This window comes from Ovis canadensis, chromosome 8 (genome assembly GCF_042477335.2).
Source record: "Ovis canadensis isolate MfBH-ARS-UI-01 breed Bighorn chromosome 8, ARS-UI_OviCan_v2, whole genome shotgun sequence".
Taxonomy (NCBI): Eukaryota; Metazoa; Chordata; class Mammalia; order Artiodactyla; family Bovidae; genus Ovis; species Ovis canadensis.
Window position 1 is genome coordinate 79,443,185 of NC_091252.1, and position 15,497 is coordinate 79,458,681.

Genomic DNA, 15,497 nt, shown 5'->3' on the forward strand with positions numbered 1-15,497 from the left:
ATATGAAGTTTTGAGAGAGATCTTAAGTGTTCTTTACTCAGCTTCTCCAGTGGTAACATTTCACAAAAGTACTATATCACAATCAATATACACGTGTGTGTGTGTGTGTACATATATATGTATTATACAATATACTGTTCTCTTGAGATTTCCCCAGTTTCATTTTACCTATTTGTAGTGTATTTAGTTCTATAGAATTTTATCACCTGTGAACTCACTGATCCCCTCTACAGCCAAGACACTGAACAGTTCATCAACACAAGTTTCTCTCAGGTCATCCTTTCAAAATAAGCACACCTATCTTTTTTCCTACAACCTCCCTCTGTCCCTAACACTAAAATAACATTCATTTGTGAATAATCATTTTACTCATTATGTGTTGAGTCTACTATGTAGTTACATGTCAAATCATAAATAAAGAATTCTGTCCTTCTGCATTAAAGAATAAGTTTCAGTTTAAGGAAGAAATTCTCTAGAGAGATGTTTTTTCCTTGTTACCTTAACATACACTACTCATTTCAAAAATCAAAAGGTAAAAGGTAAGCTAAAGTAGGGTCTGCACTCAAAGATTCCACAATTTCAATATTTATTTTAAAGTATCCTTTTAAGAGCAGTTTTAGGTTCATCATAAAAATGATGCAAAGGTGTTTTTAATTTCAAATTTCTATTTGTCTATTGCTAGTATACAGAAAAGCAACTGGCTTTTGTATAATAAATCTGTATCCTACAATGTTACTGTAATTATTTATTGGTTTTGGTAGTAGGGTAATGCTAGCCTCACAGAATAAGTTTAAACTATTCCCTCTATCTTCTGAAAGTAATTATAGAGAATTGGCATAACTTCTTCCTTAAATGTTTGGAAGAATTCACCAGTAAAACCACCTGAGCCTGGTGCTTTCTGTTTTGGAAGGTAATTATTTGAATTATTTAATTGAGAAATCATCTTCAATTATCTATTTCTTCTTCTGTGTTTTGGCAGACTGTTTTCTTTAAAGAGTTGGTCCATTGCATCTAGGCTGTCAAATCTGTGGGCACTAAGTAGTTCATTGTATTCCTTTATTATCCTTTTAATGGCCAAGGCATCTGATGTCCCTTCATTTCTGATATTAGTTATCTGTATCCTCCCTCTTCTTAGTTTTATTAGAGACATCAATTTTACTGATCTCTCAAACAAAACCAATTTTGATGTCATTGATTTTTTTCTATTGACATCCTATTCTCAATTTTATTGATTTTTCTTATTCTTTTATTCTGCTTACTTTAGATTTAGTTTGCTCTTTGTCTAGTTTTTTTAAGGTAGGAACACAGATTAATGGTTCTTCTTTCCTAACATATCCTTTCCTATATCACAATCAATATACACGTGTGTGTGTGTGTACATACATATGTATTATACAATATACTGGTAGAAAAAAAAAAAAAAGCTGGCTAGTTCTCTGGCCTTTTCTCATAAGGGCGCTAATCCCACTCACAAAGGCTTAACCCCTCGTGATCTAAATACCTCCCAAAGCCCCATCTTCAAATATCCCCACATTGGGTGTAAGAAATTCAACATATAAATTTTGACTGGATATAAACATTTGGTCCATTGTAATGACCTTTTATAGACATGAAGACAATTTAGTCATTTCTGAAAGACCTCACTCTCTACAAAATCTCACACGAAAACAACAAGAGCTAGGGGAGAAAGCTGGGTAGACTACTCAAACCCTATACAACTTGGTAATCAGAGAGCTAACCAAATAATTATGGATATCTTGACTTAACTTGGACAGCCACAGTAGGCAGCTCAGTGTAACTAGAGAGTGCTCAGGTAATATTAAAAATGCAGCAAAACAACACAGTGGAAAGGCTACTGCAGGAGAAGTGGGGTCTCACAGCTAGGGAGAGTGACATTACTGTAATTCTGTCAATTCAGACTCAGCTGAGTTCCATAGCCTCCACAACTCCAGAATCTTCCTCATCTCATTATTTCCCACTTTTGCCACTACCTTCCAAATGAAATCTCATTTCCCACACTTGTAGATACAGCTCTCTCTGCTAACATCCCTACATCATGCTTCATGAGAGAGAAAAGGAAAAATTACTGGATAGAACATCTTATCTTCCCAATGCTAAATCTACAAACTACCCTTCCTAGCACAAAGATCAATCCCAGCTCTCCATCCAAAGCTTTCTCTCCATGACTATCCTCTCCCTTTCTACTAGAGGTGCTTTTCCCCAACATACAATCATGCTCTGGTATTTAATAAACAAAATTTTCACTGACCTCACATTGCCTTCTAGGTTCCACTGGGTTTCCAAACTAACTTTCTCAAATCAGCTTAAAGGAAAAGAATTGAAAACCGGTAATCCCCATTTCCTCACCTCCCATTCACTTTCCAACCTATTCCCTTGGCTCTTATCTCCAACACTCTATCAAAGGATTCTTATCAAGGTCCCCAAAGCCAATTCTTATTATCCTCATTTAAAAAATCAGGACACTGAAGCTCAAGAGAGATTATTAAGTTGAGATAGTAAAGATACTTACCTTCCCCTGGAGATAAGCAAGAGCCCAGGGCTGCCCCAAAGCACCCTTTACAGGATATTAGACTGAGGTCTTTATCGTCCAGGGACTCCCACCTCTTTCCTTCCTCATGTCACCTTCCCTATATTAAATCTCTGATTTATTCCTTGAAATACCCCATTGCATTTCATCATTTTAATAGAGAAAAAGTCTTTGCTTAACCTATGAATATGTTCTGTGTAGGCCACTAAGTGCATACTATATTGGTCACAACAACCTGAGAATAGGTGGTTTTATCCCTTTTATACAAGAGAATTTTGGCTCAGAAAGAATAAAAACTTTTCCAGTATCAAACAGTTTATTAAGAAGTAGAGCTAACATTTGACCTCATCACCCAGATTCTGCGCCCCAAGCTGACTGCCCTTCATGATGGTTAGATCTGAGTTTCTTAGTTGCTATTACATGGTAACAAGAAGTCACTCACAAGGAAGTACATACTACTTGGTTACCTCTAAAGTTCAAAAACAGACAAAACTAATCTACAGTGATGGAAATCAAAAGAGTTTACTTCTAGGAAGTGGGAGAATTTTCTCTTTCTGGATGGATGTAATATTGTCTGTTCTTCATGCAGTGATTATACAGGTGACATACATTTTTAAAAATCATCAGGCTGTATATTTAAGACTGATACACTTTATACGTTTCCCCTACCCATGTATTTCATACCCCAGCAGAAAAAGTAGCATACTGTTAATGTAAGTGAAACAATTTCAATGTTGTGTTTTATTTAAAAAAATACATCTGTTTAATAATTTTACTTAACTATTTATTTTTAGTACCAAGGTGGGCTGACATAGAAGAAATAGCAATAACTTTTCAATCAGACAAACCAGTTTTGTCACTTACTAACTATACTGTTGTCAGGCAAGTTTCTTAATCTCTTTGATACTGAGTTTCTTCACAATTTAAAACTGAGACAATAATACTTACTTTGCAAAATTGTAGCACAATTATAGTAGGTATTTAACAGTGGTAGCTATTTAGCAATAGCTCTTTGTATGTAAGGATCACAGCAGGTCCAAGAACCCTATCTCTAAGAACCTGACCAACTGGAAGTGACATTGAGATATAAAGATTAATGATGAAAGGGAAGAATTTAACAAGGGCTATGGATTACAAATTACAGGGTTCCTGTCTAACTAGTAGGATTGTGGAGTGAGTGTTCTCTGAACAGAGCCTGAAATTTTTCAGAAAATTCACTTAAGGCTGAGGAAATTGCACAAAGATAAAGCATAGCCTCATATACAGTGCAGTGACTTCAGATTTTAATGAGCAGTTAATATCAGTTGTGTCACTGGTCTAATTCTGAGGAGGAAGACTATAAGGCTAGAAAAGCAACCTGGAACTAAATAAATGACCACTGTCAGGTTAAGAAGTCAAGAACCTGTTTTTTTTCCTGAAGTCCTGGGATGTACTGAAAGAAAATCCCAAGGGAATGACCCCAGTGGTTATTACACATGATAGGGAAGGAAACTCTCAATATGGAGGGAGGGTAAATAATCATTCAATATTAAACTGTACAGCAAAGGAAGGGAAGAACTAGGAGCTGAACTCAGGCAGTCTGGCTCCTGAGTCAGAATTCCAATAAAAATAGAAAGAATAAAAGAAATGGAAAACCACTACTAGAATACTACAATAATAACTGCTACAGGCAAGGTCAGTTAAATACTAAAACAGTGGACAAAACTTTTAAGGAAAAACAGGGCATTTACACAATCTCAAAATGAATCCCTCAATATATTATGGTAGTTTTAATATATACTCACAAGTCATTTGATATTTTTCCCTCTCTTTACCTTGAATGTTAAATTGCTTCTAACAGAAAGAGTGTAAAAAATGAAAAATAGAAATGTTACAATGGAGAAGCCTGGGAGATGCTACTTAAACTATGTGATCAAGGTTAATGTGTTGATATTGGTATCATGTGCCCTCAGATATGATGCAATAAGGATACAATATTTCTTTGGTATGCTTCTTTTGAAGTCCATAACCTCAGTCTAATTGTGAGAAAACATCAGACAAACCCAAACTGATGAACCCTGTATAAAATACTTGACCAGTACTCTTCAAAAATGGCAAGGTAATGAAAAACAAGAAAAGACTCAAAACCTATCATGGATTAGAGTAGATTAGGGAGACATGGCAACTAAATGTAATGTGGTATATGGATTATATCCTGGAACAGATTGGTGGAAAAACTGGAGAAATGTGAATAATGTCTATAGTTAATAGCATTGTGCCAACATTAAATGCTTAATTTTGGTAAATGCATCATGGCTATGTAATCTGTTAACATTAGAGGAAGCTAGGTGACACATATACAAGAACACTTTATACTATTTTTGCAACTTTTCTGTAAATCTAAAATTCTTTCATAATAAACAGGGTTTTAAAGTTTTGATACACCTTTGTGAAAAGAAATTTCAGTAAACTAGAAATAATAAATTTCTTACTTTGGTAAAGAGTATCTACAAGAGAATGTCCAGTAAACATCATCCTTAAAAAAGAGATACTCTCCTCTAGGATTAGGAAAATGCAAGGATGTCCATTTCTAACACTTTTGTTAAAGTCTGTTCCAAGGTTTCTAGCCAGTGCAATAAGGCAAGAAAAAAAAAAAAGGAACAGAGATTAGAAAGAAAAATTTAAACTTTTTATATAGATGACATGATGGTACATTTAGAAAATTTGCAACAATCTACAAACTAGGACTTCCCTTGAGGTCCAGTGTTAAGACTCTGGCTTTCGCTGCAGGGAGCATGGATTCTATCCCTGGTCCGGGCATTAAGATTCTGCACGCTGTGTGGCAGAGCCAAGAAATAAGGGGGATAGAAAGGATCTACAAACTACCAAAACTGAAAAGTGAATTTAGCAAGACCCAAAAGTGAGGACTCAAAGTATAAAGCTTCTACAGGAAACAATAAGTAAATGTCTTCAGGTCTTGATGGAGGGCAACAATGAAGGTGGAAGAAAATTCTGTGGACAGGATACAAAAAAGCACCTTCTACCCTTTCTACCCTCCCACCCCCCAAAAAACATTGATACATTGGACTTCAAAAAATCAGATCTGCTCATACAAAGGCACTATTAAAGGGATAAGAGAGGTAGAAAATATATGCAAACATGTACCTGATTAAGGTTTCCTATTCAAAACACATAAGGAGTTAAAAATCACTAACAAAAGATAACCTAATTAAAATAAGTGGGCAAAAGACCTACATAGACACTTCATAAAAGAAATTGGAATGGCCAAAAAAGATATAAAAGGATGTTCAACATTATTATTATTCATGGAAATGCAACCAACTTACCCGAAGACCATCAATTCAGCTCCCTGGTACATATCCAAGGGATAAGAGTATATATATTCACCAATGGCAGTTTCAAGAACATCTATGGCAATTTTATTTATAATGGTTGAAATCTGAAAACAACTCTTATGCTTATCAACAGGAAAAAAGGTAAATAAATTGTAGTGTATGCAATATTATAGAAGAGGCATCACCAAACTTTCTCTGCAAAGGATCATACAAAATATAGGTTAGGCTTTGTGGGCCATATGGTCTCTGTTATAACTACCCAACTCTGCTCAATGGACATGGCTATGTTCAATAAAATCTCATATATGAAAATATATTATAGGTTGGAGCTAGCTCATAGTTTGTCACCCCTTGCAACTTTTACATGCAAGCCATACACTTTATTCTTATGTCTTCATTGTTTGTAAATTACAGCTCAATTTGAAGAAGAAAAAAAAAATTTAGACAAAGTTGAGAATACAGATCTGAAGAAATTACCTAGAATTCAACATGAATAAAAATGTATAATATATAAAAGGTATGTTAAATGAGATGGACGACAGAGTGACAAAGTCTAACAGAAGTCTAATCAGAGTTCTTAAAGGAAAGAATGGGGAAAAATGGAGGAAAAGCAATACTGAAAGACATAAAAGGTAAAACTTTTAAGAAGTGATGAAAAACAAACCTTAGAGACAGGAACACAATAAATCCAGGATCAATGAAATGTCCACACCGAGACACGTTCTGTCACGAAGCTGTAGAGAACAAAAGAGATCTTAAAATCAGCCAAAACAAACAAATTACCAACAAATAACAGTTATTTGAACTAACTGTAACACTGAAAGTAGAAGTCACTGGAATGTCACCTTCAAAGGGCTGAGAAAGATATTGCTGGCCGGGAAATAGATGTCTAACAAAACTATCATTCAAAAATGAATGCAAAATAAAGCCATTTTCAGATAAAGTTTGCCATCAACTATCCCTTAATAAACAAGCTTCTAAAATATATGTTTTAAGAAGAGAAAGATCTGAGGTGCAAGAAGGAATGACAAAACATGAAAAGCAAAAACAGCAATGCCACATTCATAGGAGAAAAGAAATCAAGACGGAACTAAACTCTGGAAGACAACATTTAAGCTGGGAGACTAAACGGTTATCAAGGCAACTTATGCTTCTTGATTCATTTGTAAAAGGAAAAAAATTGATAAACTTCAGATTAAGTTGGTACACTAAAATTTTGAATGACACCACTAAAATAAATAAAATATGTGATTTTCATACTAGTGGAGAGGGAAGAAAATGGAGTAAGAAAAAATCCAAAAGGTAGCAAAGAAAAGGAAAAAAAAAAAAAAGATAGGACAAAAACAACCATAAAAGATAATGCTAACTTTCATCTTAAGTGCATCACTTACTACATTAAATTCAATTGGACTGAAGATCCAGTTAAAGGACAGACTATCAGAGTGGATTAGAGAAAACTATCAGGTTTTACCTGTGAAAGAGATATTCTAAGCAAATGCTAACCAAGAGAGAGGTGTGACTAGGATATTACAAAACAAAATGGATCTTAAGGTAACAGGCATTTGGGTGAGGAGGCATAGTACACCACTACAGGATGACAAAAGATCTAATACACAGAGAATAAAAAGCGGTACGCACTCTTCTTGTATGCATGTAATGTGTATGTACCTTCAACTTTTATAAAGCAAAGTTGACAGAATTGCTAAAAGAAACTGAGAAAATTCATTATTTTATTGTGACATTTTTATTATGCCAATCTCAGCAATTAAACAAACCAAAAATTAGCAAGGTTAAAAAAGATGTGAACATTACAATTTTTATGCCTGACCTAAGACATATATATGTGTGTTCATTTACTTATATACCTACCTTGCCCCAAAAGTCTGTGAATATATATTCTTCTCAATTATTCAAGGAGCAGTTGAAAAACTAACCGTGAGGCCACAAAGCAATTCTTAAATTTCAAAGAACTGGTAGCACAGAACCCCAATTTGCTGACTACACTACAAGCTTTAAAAAAAAAATCAATAACAAAAGGATAACTCATAAAACTTTCCACATTTGAAAATTGAAAATACTTCAAAAATCTCATAGGAAAAAGAAAAAAAAAATCATAATGAAAAACGTTTTTAATTCTTAGAACTGAAAAATATACTATACATAAAACAAAAGTAAGGAAAAAATCTGTAGTCTTTGCAGGAAGAGACAAATAAATGACCAGAGAATCCAGAAATGAGCCCAAGTATTTCTGGAAATATGTATATGAGAGAGGTGGCACCGCAAACCATTGGTACTGTGCATGGGAAAAAGCAAACAAATAAATATGTTCATTTATGTATACATATATTTATCAGATAAATTAAAGAAATGTGAAAAATGCAAACTTTAAAACTTTTAGAAAAAATTTTCAACGTATATTTCCTTAATAATAAAGAATATCTTAAGACACAAAAGCACAAAGAAGAAATTGCCTGCAGTTTATGCAACCGAAGGGACTGTATCTTGAACTGTTTTCCAACAGAAATTTCTGCAGTGATGGAAATGTTCTGTTATACAATACAGCTTAATATAAAGTAATACAGCATAATAAAATATAAGAGCCACTAGTCACATGTAGTTACTGAGCACTTGAAATGTGGCCTAGAGTGACTGAGGAACTGAAATTGTTGAAGTAAATATAACAAACAGCATGTTAGCATTTTAAACTCCTTGTAGAAGATGTTACATTTTCATATACTTTTCAGTATTCAATTTTTTTGTATAAAGAATTTGATTTTAGCTTACATTACTATATAAACTATAACTTCAATTTTGTAAAAATACATAAAAGTTGCTTTCTAGAAAGCAAGCACACTAAAATGTTCACAGTACTATCTGTGAATGATTTTTATTTTCTTCTAAATATTAACAAATTATTAAAGATATAAAACATATAAAGAATTCAATGAACACTGATGTATCCTCAGAGTTTATGAAATAAAATATTATTAATATTCTTTAAATTCCCTAAGTACCTCTCTCTGGTCAGGACTTCTTTAAAGGAAAGCTGGGACGCTTCAGGTTTCTTCATTTTGTGAAGCCCATGTTCGAATATACTTTCAGGAAAATTTAACATACAGACATATGTAGCATTTAACAAAGAGTTATAAAGTAAACACCCATGTAACTACTGCCGAGGTCAGGAGATATAGCATTTTCAGCGTCTCAAAACGTGCCCGCGGCCAAAACCTCACAGTGTGTTCCTTCATATTCACCCCTAAGAGATGACCACTAACTTGATTTTATGGCGTTAATTGCTTTACAATTTTTCTATACAGTTTTTAATGTCTACATATGCACCCCTAAACCACACCTTTATTTCATCAGGTTCTGAATTTCATATAGATGATATCATACAGTCTTCTTCAGCAACGTTTTTTTTTTTTCTCAACGTTATTAAGACGCATTTGTATTAAGACACATTTGTATTAAGACACAAAACTACTTTATTCACCACTGTACTGGGTGGGCTCCATTTTAGGACTGGAGTATAATTTATCTTCCTCCTTCAGATGGACATGGAGGTTGCTTCCAAGCTTCTGAGTTTTACAAACAACACCATAGCCAAACTTCTTGTACACGTCTGCTTGTGTATATGTATGAAAATTTATCTAGGGCAGTGGCTTTCAAACTTTTTCGACCATGACTCATCCTAAGGAATGACGTTTTACATCATGACACACATCTGTGTGTGTATAAAACTGAGAGAAGAAAAAAAAAGTTTCATGAAGCAAATACCCTATGACCTCAGACACATTCTGATGATTTTCTATTCTCTGTTAGTTCGCGTTTTACCAATTCTGATCACTCGCCACTTAATTGTTTTCATGACCCACTAAACGGGTTTCAATCCTGTAAAAACATCACGGCTACAGGATAAATACCTAGGAGTGGAACTGCTGGGACGTGTAGTCCGGACATCGGACGTTGTCAACTTTTCCAGATCCTTAACTTTAAGTAAACGTTCTTATCTAATTTACCACTCTTTAATTTCAGGGCTAAAACTGTGAAACATCAGCTCGTTTTATCTTTTCCTTTGGTCGTTAAACAGTATTAATCACTTACCATGTGCTAAGTAGTCACTGGGCTCCGAGCGAGACTGATGGGTTAATATACGCGAGGGGGGTAGAGGGAGGACATAGGGACCAGGACCTTAGTGAGGCCCCAGAAAGCTCACAGGAGGGGCCTCCGATCCTGCCTGGGGAGGGAGGGGTTAGAGAAGGATTCCTGGAAGAAGGAGGACCTAAGCTGAGTGTTTCTATTTTTAATTTTTATTGGTTTCCTAAAACATAAAAGTAACACATTTGTTGAAGAAGAAGAAAAAAAAAGGAATCAAAATTACAGGAGTATATTTATTAAGAAGTAAAAATCCCCAGCACTACCCTGAAAGTTTGATGCTGAGCATAAATAACCAAAGTTGCATTATCAGTTATCCTAATCATCTAGGAAATTTTCAAGAGCCCGCATTTTAGAACCGTCTTCGGTGCCTACCTGATAGGGTCCACAGGTCTAAATTTTGCATGAATCGAATCACATTTTCCATCATGGATGCAAACGCAAACATTTCATGTTTAGTCACATTATTACTTTGAAAAGACTTTCTCCCCCTGCCCCCCCCCCCCACCAACCCCACCCCACCCCGGCCTTTTAGCAAGGTTAGAGTACCAGGTTTCAAAAACCGAGTCTATTTACCGCAAATCAGCTACACGCGAGCGTTTCAAAAAGTGGCATGAAGAACAGCCGAGGCGGAAAAGAATTCGTTCTCGGAGCCGAGCTGGCTTGCCCGGAGACAATTTGTCAGAGTTTCACGCCGGGTCCCGAGGAGCCCGGACCCCCTCACGTACGCGGCGCGGCGGCACCGGCACACCCTCCGGAGCGCGGCACGGAGCCCAGCGCGGTGCCCGTTCCGCGGCAAGGTTGCCGCCCCGCAGCCCCAGGCCGGCCGCTGCCCCTCGGTTCCCCCTCTCAACTCGCCTCGAGCGCGGCTGCGAGCCTCCCCACCACCTACCCTGCAGGGTCCGGAGCCCCCCGGAACTCAAGCGCGGCAGCTCGGGCGTGCCGCCTCCGCGGCCATGACGGCGACCCAGGGAAGCGCCCCGTGCGCCAAGGCCCCGCGGTCCGAGCGGCTGCAAGGAGAGCCGCCCCGTCCGCCCGTCTGTCTGTCCGCTCTCCAGGAGAGTGAGGCCAGAATCCGCCCCACACGGGCTTAAATCAAGGCGTGGGGCGGTACCGACGGGCTGAATGACAAATGGCAGATGCCGTGGGCTTTTGCCGCCCTCGGCGGACGCGAGGATGGCTGCGCCGAGGAGGCCGCGCACAGGCGGAGCCCGGGAGCCGGAACGGCGCGGCCGCGGGGAGGGCGCTGGGGCCCCTGGCGGGGGCGTCACGTGGCAGGAGGAGGCCCCGCTGGGGAGCCAGGGGGTCGGCGGCCTGGGCGGAGGAAGAGGACCGGCGCCCAGACGCCTGGCCGATGGAGTCATCCGTATGGGGCTAAGCCAAGGTCGCCCAGGTGCAGAGCTGGCGCAGGTAGACCCGAACCAGCCTGGAGCCCCATACCGTAGCGGGGATGGTTCACTCAAGTTACCCCCAGGATGAACCGCCCGGAGCCAAATCAGAAATGAGAAACACGACAGATGCTAGGAGAATACTGCCATAGGCCAAACTTACCTCCTCTCTCCGTGCCGCGTGGAAATCATGGCAGCCTAACTGTGCCCACTCGTCCTGAGTCAGGCAGTGTGCTAAGCACTTCACAGGTAAACACACGGAGTCCTCACGACCCCCTCCCGGCAGAGAAATACTCCTCCTCCCGGTCTCACAGCTGGAGACAACTAAGGCACAGAAAAGATTAGAAGGAAATTATTTTACAGTTATGGAATCATACTGGGTGTGCTTGAAGTCATTTTAAAATGGTCTTTGGACTGGAGAAACAAGCAAACCTCCAGCGGTTGCTTTCTTCCCTGCAAGATACACATTGCTAAAAAGAGGCCTATAAGCATTAAGTAAAACGACTTAGAGAGGCAGTTCACTAGGTATTTCAGACTCTCTCGTAGCTCTGAAATATGTTAACAACATCGTCCACGTCTATCCATCTTCTCCGCAGTCTCCGGATTTCCATCGCTTGTATTACTTTCAGCTTTGAGCACTCAGCACATTTACAAGTGCTCGACCATCTTCTTCTCCCAGATGTTCACTCTTAATTCTATATTTAAATGAATTCAGTGTTCATCCTAACATATCCGTTCCTGAAATATTTTATTTCTTGAGGGACTGCTCTCTTTTTTCAAGCTGTTTTCTTAAGGAGCACTTATAGAGTAATGTTTTATCTGTTTATCTCTACACATTAAACAAACAAACCAAAAACTCGGAGTGGGTAAATATTTTGGATTCACACCTCTCTTCAAAACCTAACAGAAAAAGAAAGCAATTTCTTCACTGATTTAATTAGGAAAGTATGATAACACATTCATAGAAGACTTGGAAAATACAGGAACAAAGTTACATATAGTTCTACAATATATTATCATCGTTTTTAAGTAGATAAATTAAGATTTTTAGTTAGAGTTTTAATATCAAACTCTCAAAAATTAATAGAATGAATAGATAGAAAAGTAGGAGGATATAGTAGACCTGAAAAGCACTATGAACCAATTCAACATAATTAAGATTTATATAATTTTCACACAGCAGCAAGATATAAATTCTATTCCCACAGACTATAAACCAGAAGACACTCGAACATATCCAGGAACAGAAACAAGGTACAAAAATCTCACTGTTTAAAGATATTGAAATCATACAGAGTCTGTTCTCTTATCACTGTGGAATCATGTTAGAAATCAATATCAAAAGATATTTGAAAATAATTCACATATTCTCAAGTGCAGTGTGACATTTACCAAGAGACTTAACTATTGAAAGCCTCAATAAAGGTAAAAGACTGAAAAAAACTGAGGGTGGTTGAAGAGAAAATACTTCACTGATTTTTGACATTATAGATTTCTGTGGAGAGAGCTGAATCCTGTGTGATTTTCCCTGGGAAGTGATTTGATTTTTCTGCTTGGATAAAGAAAAGAATTCTTTATCATTAAAGCAGCTGTATATCCTTAATTGGGCTATATCTTAGTGTCAATTTTTCTGTATCAATTTTCCCCCAGTAGATAGTATGATCTTTCAACTTATGCATTCTTCTTAGTGTAGTATCCCATTCATATTATAGATCTGAATAAATTTATCTTTCATTCATTGGCCTTTTCTACTTCAGAGTCACCCGTTAGTCTTATATTTGATTTTTATTTTCTATATCCATCTTTTGATTTGCATTCATTCTGATTCTCTAAACAATTCTGGTCTTTGGTTTTTCTAGCTTATTGGATTTTAAAATCATGTTCTTTTGAAAAATTGATTTTCTTAGCTATGCAATTTCCTTTTTCATCACATTCTTGTCTTATCCTTGAGCTACTTCGTGGAATCATACTCTTTCTCTGGTGAGTCAAACATATGTAAGGAGTATAAATGTCTGTTCCTTGGTTGTTTTTTCTTCCAGTCTTGCTTCTTCATCTACACAGTTTCCCTTGCTTCCCATTTATAACATGTTTACATAATAGCTATGTCATATCTTTTATCTTGCTTATCCTTAAAAGTTAACATCAGACCTTGTGTTTGCACTAACAAACAGAGTAAATTCCCGGTGCACTTTCCTGTTCACCTGAGATGTGTTTGTCTTCCCTATCCAGAGCTTCAGTTTCAGGGCTGAATGTTATTTCTGTCCATCCTTTCTGGGACTTGAGGGTTTCAGGAAGAAAGGGGACTGAGGAACTCAGATGGACGGTGAATACAGAGCCTTCTGTGGGAAAGTCAGCCATCACTTCTGAGGCTCTAAGTCCTCACCAGCCCATTTTCAAGCCACTCAAGGGAAGACTCCATGTCTATAAGCATCAATTCATTTGCCCGATTCAGCACAGTACTCCAGAGGGTGGCAAACTTTCTTGCTTTGGGCAAGACCCAACAGTGGTTTGTAAAGTTTCCCTGATGTGTCACAAGGACGCCACTTTCCCAGTTGGAGGATGTCTGTGAAAATTCTCAGACTTTGATCATCTTTTTCCTCAGTATGTCTTGCAGGAGAGTGGAAGGACATACACCACACATCTATCACAGAGTATTTGGTATCTTTGCTTTGCCATCACTTCTCACATTTTACATCACAAGGTTGTACTTCTTTCTTTGGTTGCTGTAGTTGAGGGATTTTGTTTTGTTTTTTGCTTTCTTTTCTTTGTGTGGTCTAGGGTTTTTATTTATTTATTTTAGTGCTTCTTTATCCCTTCTTTATCCCTAAGCCAGTCAATCAGCTTCTCTCTCTTGTTAGTAATGAAATATATAAAAAATCCTTTTTTCTCTTTTGGTTATTTCCACAAAGTTCTCTTTGAACATGAATATTGTGAGCTGGCAACTGTGATGCCCTCTTTTTCTCTAGGTTTTCCCTGAATGACACATGCCTTGGCATTACAATGTGCCCCAAAAGTTCTAGAGCAAAGGCTGTAAACTCAAATTGATATGGAGTTTAAAACAAAAAAGAGCAAGACTATGTTAAAGTAAAAAGAGCATTTTTTTAAATATAAGGGGCAGATGCTTATACAAAGCTTACACCAGCTCAGGCCAGCATTGCCAAATGTATGCCATTTTCAGCCATGATATATAGTGTTTCAACATCAAATTCCTTAATTTTGGAAGCATTATGGAAGCTAACTAAATTTATCTCAAGGCCAGACTGAACCAGTGTGTCACCAGTGTGGTCCCTTTTATAGAGAACTTATTCAGGATAAATCTTAAAATCATCATTAGTCTCTAAGTATTTTGAGATACAGTTTTATTCTGATTCTTCAATGACTTCCTAAAATGTCTTTAGCAAACATAAAGCTAGAAGATCCATGCTGACATATTTACAGTTCGAAACAATGTGTCAATACCCAACACTTTCACAAATAGGTGTTACTTGAGTAACAGCTTTGATCATACTACAGTTAATATCATGAGAGCAGAGAGTTTATATAGATGTGACCACAGTAACAAAATAGCAGGAAAAAAGTATTTTTCAATTGATGCAGAAAAGGTATCTGAAAAACTCCAAAACCCATTCTTGTGGGGCAAAAAAAAAAAAAAAAAAAAAGCTCAGAAAAAGAAAGGAACTTCTTCAACCTGATAATAGATGTATTTGTTTCCTATGGGTGCTACAATAAACTAACTATCACAAATTTGTGGCTAAAATGAGAAATGTATTCTCTCACAGTGCTGGAGGCCAGAAGTCCGAAATCAAGGTGTCAGCGAGGCTTCACTCCCTCTAGTGGCTCTAGATGTGAATCCATCTCTCGCCTCTTCCAGCTTTCGGTAGCTGCTGGCATTCTCTGGCTTCCTTGGCTTCTGGCCACATCACTCCAGTCTGTGCATCTATTTTCACATTGCCTTTTCCTCGGTGAGCATCCTGTGTTTTTTCCCGTGTGTGTCTATCTTATAAGAATACTTATCATTGGATGTAGGATGCACATGAATAAGCCAGGATGATCTCTCTTCATCTCAAGATC

The 15,497-nt window shown here is 37.5% G+C and overlaps 1 protein-coding gene across 13 annotated transcripts in view; it reads right to left on the minus strand.

Annotated features, from left to right (window-relative positions):
• PLAGL1 (PLAG1 like zinc finger 1) overlaps positions 1-15,497 on the minus strand; it is a 95,511-nt gene that overhangs the window by 44,359 nt on the left and 35,655 nt on the right. For 6 of the 13 annotated variants that reach the window (XM_069598612.1, XM_069598610.1, XM_069598609.1 and 3 more), the window contains exons 1-2: positions 10,931-11,268; positions 6,548-6,617 (exon numbers count right to left, since the gene is read on the minus strand). The gene's annotated coding sequence lies outside the window, so the exon portion shown is untranslated. Of the gene's footprint in view, positions 1-6,547; positions 6,618-10,930; positions 11,339-11,589; positions 11,751-15,497 lie in introns of those variants that run through there. The other 7 variants (XM_069598606.1, XM_069598603.1, XM_069598611.1 and 4 more) reach the window with 3 other exon arrangements.